At 47.2% G+C, this 12,847-nt stretch overlaps 1 long non-coding RNA gene across 1 annotated transcript in view; it reads right to left on the bottom strand.

Annotated features, from left to right (window-relative positions):
- The window catches only part of LOC310711685, a 30,805-nt gene that overhangs the window by 8,524 nt on the left and 9,434 nt on the right, over positions 1-12,847 (bottom strand). Inside the window, exon 2 of the long non-coding RNA XR_014528581.1 lies at positions 6,785-6,995. This is a non-coding gene — a long non-coding RNA (uncharacterized lncRNA). The remainder of the gene's footprint in view (positions 1-6,784; positions 6,996-12,847) is intronic.

Genomic DNA, 12,847 nt, shown 5'->3' with positions numbered 1-12,847 from the left:
AACTCTTACCAGGACACCCGCAAAGGGTCTAATTTGGGCCAAGATTCAACCTCTCAACTTGTTTTTACTGCTGAGGATTCTAATGAAAACAGTGCCACAAAGCATATGCAAAGTGCTTTCCCCTCCTCACCACTGCAGGACTGAAGTGGGTTATCTGTCAGACACCCACCCACCCCTCTGAAATAAAAATCAGTCAGGACTTTCGAGTCGTAACAGCTGGTGTTGTTAGTGGTTGGAGTGTTGGACTAGGACCTGGGAGACCAGGGTTCCAATCCCCCCCCCCCCAGCCATGAACCTGGAAGAAGGTTTACTGGACAAGTTCTCCCAATCAACTATAATTGTGCGACCTGTTTTTGCGGGCATGTGACCAAATTTCATCTGAACATGGTGAAAATCTGGAAGGGCCCAATATATCTTCTTCTTGCATAACACTAGAATTCATGGATGGAAGAAAGAACTTATTCACACTGCACATTGTTAAACTACAGAATACGCTCCCACAGGAGGTAGCAGTAGCCACAAACGTGAACAGCTTAAAAAGATTACAGCTATTTCTTGCTTCCGTGGTTGGACGTAGTGCGCCTCTGAATGTCAGCTACTGGAAATCACACAGTGGCGTAGCGTGGGGGGTGCAGGGGGTGCTGGCTGCACCGGGCGCAACATCTGGGGGTTAGGGTTAGGGGGCGCAAATCCACGGGTTAGGGGGCGCAAATTACTTGCCTTGCCCCGGGTGCTGACAACCCACGCTACGCCACTGAAATCACAAGTGGGGAGAGCTGCTATTTTGCTTAGGTCCCATTTGTGGCCACTGTGAGAACAGGATTCTGGACTAGATGAGCCATTCGCCTGGTCTAGCAGCCTCTTCTTATTTCCTTAAAGCCCCATCTAGTCCCAGTTTTTTCTTCCCACAGCTTGATACCTCACGGAGCTCTATAAATGAAGAGAGGCGCAGCTATCCTAATAATATTTTTTTATTTGTTTCATCTACATTCCACTTTTTTTCTCCAAGGAGCTCAAGGTACTTCCCCGCTCAATTAATCCTCTCAAGAACCCTGTGATGTAGGTTAGGCTGGAAGGAAGTGACTGGTCACCCAGTAAGTTTCATGGCTGAGTGGGGACTTGAACCCTGGTCTCTCAGGTCTTCGTCAAACACTTTGCAGCTCTAGAAACACAACACTAGAAACATAATGAAAGTGAATTAACTCTTACTTTTTAATAAGTGGCTTCTAAGCTGGACTGCACATGCAGACATCAGCAGTGTCACTGTTGGGGGAAGATGCTCTTTTCAAGAATCAGTGGGGGGGGGGAGAGAAGCTGTTATGCTTCACCACCACCAAGTACACATTTCAAATTCCAGAGAATAGCAGCTTTCTTTAAAAAAAGAAAAAGAAAAAAGATGATGTTTCTAGTCCTTTTGGGTGGTGCAAAGGCATAAAGGCTCTTACGTTCTTAGCCATTGCCAGGGGGGTTGAATGTGCAGTGGCAGGTATGAGTCATGCAATCTCAAAGAATCAGTGACTTACTGAAACGGTGTTGCTACCTGAAGAATTAATGATAGCGGCACGTTCTTCATGGGGAAACCACAGGGTCTGGAGAGGCCCCCAGTTGCACTAAGGAGCACAAAACTGAGGATTTGCACAACAGCAGCTTAAGGGTTGTCCATGTAATAGCCATTGACAGGTCAGGAGTGTGTCACATTCTTCAGGAGCGAATTGTTATGGAGCCAACGGGCACCATCCCAGCTCAAGAGGAAGCTATCAGTAGGCATGGGGGGGAACCCGAAGTTTGCAGAAGTACAAGAAAAACCTGCAGAAAAAGTTGAAACTCAGAAATACAATTTGATTTGGAGTTTAATACTAGCCTAATGAATTTGCAAAATTTGCAAAACTCCAATATCCTTCAAAGTTTGCACTTCTCTGAATTTTGTGGCACAGTTCTCTAACCAAATAACATGTACAAAGGTATGCTTATTAGGCAAAGGTAAGCAAAACATGTACATATTAGTGGAAATAACATTATAGTGGGGAAAACTGAGTGCATATTAAGAGAAAATTGCACCAAAGCGCTTGGGAATTTTCACGAGGCCTGTATTTGGGGCGGCGGGTAGTTTTCTTTTAACTCCTCAAACAGATGCAGAAATGTAGAGAAATGAACTTAAGACTGAAAAACCAGAACCTGAGAGAAACTGAAATGGACAAATCTTTCCATCCCTAGCATAGGAGAACAGCCACACGAACCTACTCCCTGGGTGGACTGAATCCCATCGGTGTTAAATCTGCCTGCCTGATAATGATAATTTTATTATTTGTACCCTGCCCATCTGACTAGTTGCCCTAGTCACTCTGGGCAGCTTCTAACAATGTATATATATACACACACACACACACACACATATACATACATATATATATATATATATATATATATATATATATATATATATATAAACACAGCGAAGCATGTGTACTCTGGTACACAACAATCCATTCTTGCAGCAGAGACCTCACTTTGTGTCATGGTGACATGGCCACTGAGCTTCTTCCGGGCCCATTTTGTCCAATCAGTAGGTCGTAAACAGCTTATCTGAGGCGTGCCAGGCATCTGGGACTAGCTGCCATTGAAATTTCCCACCATACCCCTGCTGTAGTATTGCTCTCGGGCATTGTGGGGATTTAAATAGCAGACTGGGCACCTAGTGCTGTTCACAGAACGGGGCTGGAAAACAAAATTAAAGGGGAGGCAAAGGAGGGAGATGTCAGTAGTGGACCTTGCCATGGTACTGGGGGCCCAGCAACTGCCCAAGGATGCCGGGTGCTGATGCTGGCCCTGCACTGACGCTTCCAATATCAGAGCTAATGGTGGGTGGGTGTGACCAGAAATCGGCTCCACTATCGGTGATAATGTTGGGGGGAAATCAACTCAGCCAAACGGTCCTTTCCCTAGATAGTAACACTTTATTCTCACCTGCAATACCGAGAAGAGACGAGCCTTTCTCTCCAGGTCCCTTTGAGCGTTAAGGGCCCTTGAGCTCAGGAAGGATAACGACAAGATGTTCCCATTTTTGCAGACATTTCTCCCCCGCTAACACCCAATAAAATAAAACAAGAATCCTACCTTTCTCTCAAAGGAGAAAGAACCTTGAAGGCATTCAGGCCCAGCTCTCCCATGAGAACTCAATCGTGCACTACTTTCCTAGCTTTATTTTTGTTTTTCAACCATTTCCCCACCAAAAACCCGCAAATCCCTTTGAGACGACCCATCTTTCAAGGTATCTTTTTTCCCTCCCTCCCTCCCATTGATATCACCTGCCCTTACCGCTGAAGAGCGCTTGTTTGCCTGTTTAAAGAAAGAAAAGAAAAGAAAGTGGGGGGGATAAAGGATGCACACATCGGATGCAGCATCATTAACAATTCTTTAATACATACAAGCAAATCTGGCAACTTTAAATCATGTTTCTTTCCTTGAAACACGCTACAGACTGTCTTTCCCACTTTCTACTTAGCAAATCTTCATAGAGTTTTTAATACTCTTTCTCCTTTTGCCATGATCAAAGGAATCGCTCTCCGTTTGCTTGTTCCTCTGATAAGTGATAAAAGATGTCAGTGAGACTAATGAGAACTCCCTCCAGCTCCCTTCATAAAGCCCCTGTAGAAAAGGAAAATCACAATGCATCATCAAACCTTTTAGGGAAGGGAGGGGGGAGAGGGAAATGCTAGGTACAAAGGCAATGGGAAGCAGAGTATTTTGGGTGGGGGCTTTTGCAAAAGGGGGGGGGAGGATAACAGTGAAAAGAAACTAAATTCTGACCAAGAAGCTCAATTTAGATTTTTTTTAAAAAAGTGGGGAGGGGGGAACCAATAGGATCCTTGGCTAGACTGTTCATAGGCCTGTTAGTTGTTGTCTTAGAACAAAATGCCCCTATGTTGCTTTTGTATTTTATAAAAGCAGTAAGATAAGGTCAAAGGCTTTGACTGTGTCGACCACAGCAAACTATGACATGTTCTTAAAGAAATGGGAGTGCCTCATCTGTCGCCTGAGAAATCTCTATGTGGGACAAGAAGCTGCAGTCAGAACTGGATATGGAACAATTGATTGGTTCAAACTTGGGAAATGAGTACGACAAGACTGTATATTGCCTCCCTGCTTATTTAACTTATATCCAGAAATCATCATGCGAAAGGCTGGACTGAATGAATCCCAACCCGGAATTAAGATTGCCGGAAGAAATATCAACAACCTCAGATATGCAGATGACACAACTTTGATGGCAGAAAGTGAGGAGGAATTAAAGAACCTCTTAATGAGGGTGAAAGAGGAGAGCACAAAATATAGTCTGAAGCTCAACATCAAAAAAACTAAGATCATGGCCACTGGTCCCATCACCTCCTGGCAAATAGAAGGGGAAGAAATGGAGACAGTGAGAGATTTTACTTTCTTGGGCTCCGTGATCACTGCAGATGGTGACAGCAGTCACGAAATTAAAAAATGCCTGCTTCTTGGGAGAAAAGTGATGACAAACCTAGACAGCATCTAAAAAGCAGAGACATTACCTTGCCAACAAAGGTCCGTATAGTAAAAGCTATGGTTTTCCCAGTAGTGATGTATGGAAGTGAGAGCTGGACCATAAAGAAGGCTGATCGCCAAAGAATTGATGCTTTTGAATTATGGTGCAGTCCCATGGACTGCAAGAAGATCAAACCTCTCCATTCTGAAGGAAATCAGCCCTCACTGCTCACTGGAAGGAGAGATCCTGAAGCTGAGGCTCCAATACTTTGGCCACCTCATGAGAAGAAAAGACTTCCTGGAAAAAATCCTGATGTTGGGAAAGATTGAGGGCACAAGGAGAAGGGGACGACAGAGGACGAGATAGTTGGACAGTGTTCTCGAAGCTACTAACATGAGTTTGACCAAACTGTGGGAGGCAGTGGAAGACAGGAGTGCCTGGCGTACTCTGGACCATGGGGTCACGAAGAGTCAGACACAACTAAATGACTAAACAACAACAAAGATAAGGTGGTTTTCAGCACTAGCCCTACCCAGGGTAGAGCCCATGAAGTTAATTAGTAACTTAGGTGCATTAATTTCAATGGGACTACTCTGAGTAGGACTTAGTTTAATACGGTTCAAAGCTTGCTAATGAATCAGGGTGATGATGTCACTGGCTTATGCCAGTACAGTGGTACCTCAGGTTACAGATGCTTCAGGTTACAGACCCTTCAAGTTACAGACTCCGCTAGCCCAGAAATAGTACCTCGGGTTAATAACTTTGCTTCAGGATGAGAACAGAAATTGCACAGCGGTGGTGGGAGGCCCCATTAGCTAAAATGGTGCTTCAGGTTAAGAACAGTTTCAGGTTAAGAATGGACCTCCAGAACGAATTAAGTTCTTAACCCGAGGTACCACTGTACAAAAGAAAAAGCCCTCAGGTAACCAAAAGTGGCATCAGAAAAGAGAGTAAATGCTAGATCATGAATGGGGAAGCTGTGGTCCTCCAGATTCTTGGGTTTTAAAATATATATAGTTGTTCGGTTTATAGCTTGGAAGATGAATCTACCCACTCCCTCCACCACCCATTCTGTCTCATCCACACACCACTAGCATTGCTTTAAAAGAGTAAATAAAATGCACAGAGGTCCCATTAGTAAAGAAAAAAGATTCTTTGCTTACAGTTTCTTCATATTTACAAGGATGGCTTTAGTTTCTAAAGACTACAAGGCGAGAGGTGGTTTCATGGCTGCCTCATGCAGGAAGGAGGGAGCAGGCAAAGGGACAAGATGAAGGGGCGGAGCTTGAGGGATTAGTAGGAAACCCCAAAGTGTAATTTTTCCTGGTTATCTATGTCTCAACACTACCCTCTACTGACCAGAGGCACACAAGGTTGCTTATAGCCAACACAGATATCATTGTACTATCACACCCCTCATGCCTGAAAATTGGATGGGTTAGCCAGCGCTGCTGTGAGCTGGAGTCCAACACTGTCTGGATGGTCACAGGTTCCCAACCATTGCTTTAGATTCTGCTTAGCTGTATCCATGAAATGCCATATCCAACCTAAACCTGGCCCACACCCTTAAAGGTACACTGAGTTGAACTTAAGTCAAGTACAACCCTATAATTTAAGCAGAAAAACTTGGGGAACTGTGGGAAGCTCCCAGCAGCCTCAGCCATCATGGCCAATTGTCAGGAATGAAGGGAGATCAACAATATCTGGAATTCACCACATTTGATACCCCTGTTCTAGACCCTTTCAAGCTCCTTGTTGGCTTTACTTGGCACAGGCCCACCTAGGCAACCAATATCACCACCACGACCACCATTTTAGCTAGGAAAACAAAAGCAGAAATGGCCCCAGGTCTCTAGTTCTTTTTTTGTAGAATATTTCCTTGACCTCAGATGACATCTGAGCAACACAAAGAATCAATGTAATGGCTGAACCAGACATTTAACTGCTAAGCTAAACACCAGACAGGGCTGGTGAAAGTGGAAGCAGCGGCCTATTCCTTCAGCAGAGGTCTGCAATGCAAATATACGGCAGAGGAAACGTAGTTCACCGCAACACATAGTTAAACTACGGAGTCTGCTCCAACAAATTGATGTGATGGGCACCAATGAGGTTGGCTTAAACCAAGGCCAGCCCAGGATGTTTTGCAGCTTGAGGCCCCCATGGGGCTCACAGAGCTCCTTTAATGTCCTGGGAGAGAAAGCAGACCGGAGCTATGCACTGTTCTGCCCAAGGTATCTTCTATTGGTAAGTATGGATTGGCAGTTAACTAGAGGCTATTACCAGGCTTGGGGAATCTCAGGGTCCTCCAGAGGTGGGGAATCAGAATGTAGCCCTCTAATCCTCCTTATCTGGTCCATGGGACTCTCTCCAGATCACCCCTTTCTCAGTCGCACCTTCTCTCTCCAGGACAAACCCCTCGCCGACCTTACTTCTTTGAATGTTTTGCCTGGCTGGAACACGTCCCTGACCACTGATGATTTCTTTCCCTCACCTGGATGGAGGATAGAGAGGGGTGTGAGAGTATGTATGGAAACTAGCCTGCTGTATAAAGGTAAAATTGTCATCCTTTGCCCACCCCACTTTTGCCACTGGCCGAACCCGCCACTCACATGTGGCCCCCAGAAGGCTTCCCAGAAGGGAGTGTGGCCCTCAGGCTGGAAAAGGTTCCCCACCCCTAATCTACGTATACTTACCTCCAAGCTACAAACAGCTTTGCAAGCTCATTTCTGCTGATCAATACTGTGGCACAGGGTGCAAGAGCAGGCCACACCCTGGTCAGTTGGCAGCTCTGGGTTGCCTGAAGGCTTCTTCTCTGCTCCTTGTCCCTGACCCCACCTGAGGTCCTTCCTTCATTTTGGGAATTTTTCAGTGGCTGGACCAAATTACCCAGGTAGAGAGGGGCATGGCGGGAGGGCAGGGGTAGAGATCTGCAGTATGAATAGGGTGGGAAAGCTGGCAATTCCAACAATGTCCTTTAAAAGGATGTATTAAACTCAAATTCTTTGGAAAAATTAATACGCCACATACGGTGCGGTGAGAAACTTGAAGCAATTTGGAGCAAGGAGGGCCATTAGAGGCTTTAAGCTCATTATACAAAGCAAAGCGTCTTTGGGGGGATTTTTATAAGGAAACCTATTATACTCGCAGAGGAGAGCAAATTATTAAGGATTGGGAACAGATGTGGGGGAGGAGAGGCTCCCAACTGTGGGCACGTTTAATGCTTCCATTTTTGCAGTTGGATTGGAAGAACAGAGCATGCCAAAAAAGTTCAACAACAAATGAAGAAAGGGGCAACCAAAATTATCATGGAGATAGAGCGATTCCCTTACAAAGGACTTTTTAGTTTAGCGAGAAAAAGAAAGGAAGAGGTGACATGACAGAAGGATATTTTAAAAATGCATGGTGCAGAGAAAGGTGATGGAGAAAAGTTTTTCTCCCTCTTTCGTAACACTAGAATTCATGGACATCCAGTGAAGATGAATGTTGGAAGATTCAGGAGAGATAAAAGAAAGAACTTCTTCACACAACACATACTCAAACTATGGAACTTGTTCCCACAGGAAACAGCCATGGCCACCAAAAGGGATGACTCTAAAAGTGGATTGGACAAATTCATGAAGAAGAGGGCTATCAATGGCTACTAGCCAGGATGGCTATGCTGTGCCTCCAAAGCTGAAGGCAGAAATGCTTCTGAATACCAGTTGCTGGAAACCACAGGAGGGGAGAGTGCTCTTGTGCTTGGGTCTTGCTTGTGGGTTTCCCACTGGCATCCAGTTGGCCACTGTGAGAACAGGATGCTGGACTAGATGAGCCTTGGCCTGATCCAGAAGGCTCATCTTATGTTCTTATGTTCCTATCCCTATGTTCAGAAAGTTGCAACTCATCAGTCATACTGAAAATACTCTGCCCATGCTCAGAAGCCCTGCTATTTGCATTCCTCTATCTGGCACATTCCAGAGCTGAGTCCCAGTCCTGAAACAAGATCCTGGTGGTTCTAAATGCTCAAATCCAGCTAAAACATTTTCTATTCTCACCCCCCCTCAACCTCTCATTTCTCAAGTGAGAATGATGACATTTCTGTTTCTTTCTCTACATCTACCCCCTTTTTTTCTTCCCTGATTCTTCTTCCTCTTCTCTTTAAAAGGGAAGAGCTGGCCTCTTCCTGCCTCCTCTCTTCCCCCATTCCCCTTCTCATTTCTATATGATTTGACTCTTATATATTTTATAGTACCCGAGGCAGTCACTTTGCAGGCCTCCTGCTGAGTAAATCGCCCTTCACAGAGAAAGATCTTCCTGTCAATGACAGACGAGAGGTGCCAGCAGCGGCTGAGGAGGCTTAAAAAACCCACGAGTTGGCAAATCAGCAGGTATCTGTGTGCTGTTCTGGGTCCGCCCCTAGAATTAGTTCCTATCTTGTATCAAAGGAGCTTTCCTTCTTTTTTTAAAAAAAGTAAAAGTACAAAAAGGAATGGTGGGGCCTAGAGGCTGTGTTTCAGGTTAAAAGACAAGAGCATGGTATTTGCCTTCCTTTAAGAATTCACTTTTTTATTATTAAAAAAAGGAAATAAAAAAATACTAACACCAGCAGTTTGCTCTTTTACTTGTTTTGTTTTTCTTGTTCACTTAAAAAAAATCCTGAGAGATTGCCGAGGCAACAGGTTTGCTGAAGCTTCACTCATGCTAGGCCATGTCTGCATGAAACATCTAAAACAGTATCACACTGCTTTAAACGGCGACGGCTTCCCCCAAAGATGCAAAATGGAACCCTCCAGACCCCTCTGATTGGCCCTTGGGATGCTGCCCTCTCCTTAAACCACACTTCAAATTCTTTTGTCCGTTCTCGAATTATGATAATGCCTCTTGATTGCCTGGAGAGCAGATTTGTGTATTATAGCAAGCATGGAAACATCTGGCTGAATGTAGCTTTCCATACAAAGGTAAGAGTTGCTTTTTTGCTCCACCTACTTTGGCCACTGGCTCCACCCACCAGTGTCATGTGGCCCCCAGAAGGGAATGTATGGCCCTCAGGTCCTAAAATATTCCACACACCCTATGTGCAGTGGAAAGAAGATTGTCACTGTTTGCTTATAGAAGGTGTATGTATGGTGTTCAACACAGTAATACTGAGCCACAAGATACTTCCTTTCAGTCAACCCACAAACACCTGGGATTGGGCATTTCAGATGTGAAGGTTTGAGGATTGCAGCAACTCTAGGAAGAAGTGAGGCTGTGGGGTTGGCGAGGCAGAAGGCTGAAGAGGCAATGCTATTAACCATTTGGACAGTGTATAGTTCTGGTTGCCTCACTTCGAAAAGGATATGGCAGAGCTGGAAAAGTGTAGACTGATAAGATTCAGTCTGCAGGAGGCTCTCACCTGCAGAGCACAGTGTTCAGCTGGGAATATAAGGAGTGAGATTATATTTTAGGTCTCCTGGTTCTGAGATGTATAGGACTTTGTACACCAAAACCAGCACCCTGAACTTAGCCAGGCAGCTACGGTAATTGTTAGACAGTACAATTCTTTCAACAGTAACATGTTGGCGATATCCTGCCTCAGTGAGCAGCAGAGCCATCACATTTTACACCAGTTGCAGCTTCCAGACCAACCTTAAAGGCAGTCCCACATGCAACATATGGCAGTAGTCCAGCCTGGAGGTTACCAGTGCATGCACAGCAAAGGCCAAACTATCGTGGTCCAGAAATGGCTGTAGCTGTCTTGCCAGCTGTTATGTACTGAAGTTCTCACCCTGGGCCAGCAGGGGGATACTGTAGATAGTTTTCACTCAGGTCCACGTCAGTTATTTTAGACGGGAAACCCTGGGTTGTTGTTGCTACAATGTTGACAGCTGGCTGCGTATAAAAGCAGGCCGGCTGAGCTGTTTGCTGTTCAGTTTCTGTTCCAGCTTACAAAATAAAGAGCTGCTTTGGAGAAATCGCTGTGTAGTCTGCCATGTCTACCCACTATTCAACACTGGCGACGAGGATGGGATCGATGGACATCAGAGCACAGCCAGATGCAGCCACCTCTGATCAGAGCTGAATCACTGAGCGAAATCACTGAGCAGAACCAATTCAGAGCTGACTGTTCTGGCTAGAGTACTGTGTTCCATGGCTTCACTTGTGCCTCTACCGCCGTTTGCGCCAGCCTCTGAATCATGGGACTTCTACCTCGCTCGGTTCGACTGCTACCTCCAAGCCAACGAGCTGACGCAATTATCACAGGAGTGTAAGCGGGGCCTATTCCTTAGCCTCTGTGGGCCTGAGGTGTTTGAGACGGCCCGAGCATTGGTTGCGCCTGAAGCAGTCCAGGCAACACCGTGGGACATGATCCAAGAGAAGCTCCGCAACCACTATGCACCAAAGCCGTCCAAGATTGCTGCCTGCCATGCATTCTACCACCGGAACCAGGCAGAGGGGGAGTCAATCAACAACTACACCACCGCCCTGCGACAGGCTGCAATGCACTGCGAGTTCCAAGACCCTGATGGATCGAATTGTCTGCGGGGTCCGGGACATCCATCTGCAACGGCGTCTCCTCGCCAAGCCAGACCTCACGCTACAGAAAGCCATTGAGGAGGCTGTGGCCTCAGAAGCTGCTGAACGCTCCGCCCAGGAGATCCGCAAGTCCAGCAGCCCGCGTCTTGCTAGGAAGCCAGTTCCAGTGCATCATGAAGAGGCCAGCAGTGATGAGGCATCCTCCAGTGAAGACGATGACGTGCACCAGACAAAGCGGGAGCGCAGGAAGTTCCAACAGAAGTCCAAGGGCCAACCAGAATGTGCCGGCTGCGGAGGCAACCATTCCTGTGCCAAGTGTCGATTCAGATACGCCATCTGTAGGAAGTGTTCCAGAAGGGGCCACATCGCTAAGGTCTGCCGATTGGCTCTGTCTGACACCCCCCCTTCACCGACTTGCAAGTCCAAGTCTTCACTCCAGTCTGCCAAGGAAAGCTGTTTTGCTCTCACCAACTGCCGCTGCCCGTCTGGAACCACGATTAGCCAAACCGACTCGCCTACGCGACGCAAGCTGAACGTCACGGTGCTCATTGAAGGACCTCCATGTGACATAGAGATTGACACCGGGTCTGCCCTGTCCATCGTGTCTTGGAGCACCATCAAAAGACTGGTACCCAGAGTGTCCAAAAGGCAACTCGACTCTCACCGCGTACACCTGAGAGACTACCAGGGAAACAACACTCCCGTGGTAGGCATTGGCCGGTTCCGGATCGCCTTCAAGGATTTTTTGGGCCTGCTCTGGTTGGTGGTGGTCGAAGGTCAGCGGCCAAGCCTCCTAGGGCTAGACTGGTTTGATGCCCTCGGCCTGGAAGTCACCGGCATCAACTGCATCTCTAACGCAGAGACTGAGGGTCTGGTCAAAGACTTTGCCGAGGTTTTTGACGGCACTTTGGGGCAATATACAGGTACGCCCATCTCCTTTAGCCTTGATCCACAAGTCGCCCCCATCAAGCTAAAGCCATGCCGGGTTCCCTTTGCTCTCAAGGCTAAGGTGGATGAACAACTGGACAAGCTGATCGCCCAAGGAGTTTTGGAGCCGGTTGACCACGCCACGTGGGAAACCCCCATCGTCACGCCTGTCAAGCCAGATGGGTCGGTGAGAATCTGCACTGACTACAAGTGCACAATCAACAAGGCACTTCAGCAGCACGCTTATCCGGTTCCTGTTGTCCAATACCTGCTGCATTCCCTGGGTGAGGGTAAGGTATTCGCTAAGCTGGACCTTGCCCAAGCCTATCGACAACTGCCCGTCGATGATGCCACTGCTGAAGCCCAGACGATTGTCACCCACCGAGGGGCATTCCGTTGCCGCCGGTTGCAGTTCGGGGTGAGTGTGGCTCCTGGCATCTTCCAAAGCCTTATGGAGCGTCTCCTGCAAGGGCTTCCGGGTGTGGTACCATATTTTGATGACGTCTTGGTGTCCGCAGACTCACACCAGCAGCTGTTTGAGCGCCTCCGTGCCGTGCTGACCAGGTTCCAAGAGGCCGGGCTCAAGGTAAAGAGGGAGAAGTGCCAGATCGTCGTTCCACAGGTAGAGTTCCTGGGCTATCTTATCGACGCCTCCGGCCTACACCCGACCACATCCAAGATCCGCGCTATCCAGCAGGCCCCCATCCCAAAGAACAAGACGGAGTTGCAGGCGTTCCTGGGGCTGCTGAACTTTTATAACATGTTCCCGCCCCACAAAGCCACGGTGGCTGAGCCTCTTCACCGACTCCTCAGCACAAAGACGCCTTGGTCCTGGGGTCATCAGGAGACGGCGGCCTTCAATGCGGTCAAGGCTCTCCTTTCATCGGACAGTGTGCTGGTACAGTACAGTGAAGCCAGGCC

The sequence above is a fragment of the Podarcis liolepis genome, assembly GCF_965112155.1.
Source record: "Podarcis liolepis genome assembly, chromosome: 7".
Lineage (NCBI taxonomy): Eukaryota > Metazoa > Chordata > Lepidosauria > Squamata > Lacertidae > Podarcis > Podarcis liolepis.
The sequence above is the reverse complement of the archived record's forward strand: the minus strand, read 5'-3'. Positions and strand labels throughout refer to the sequence as shown.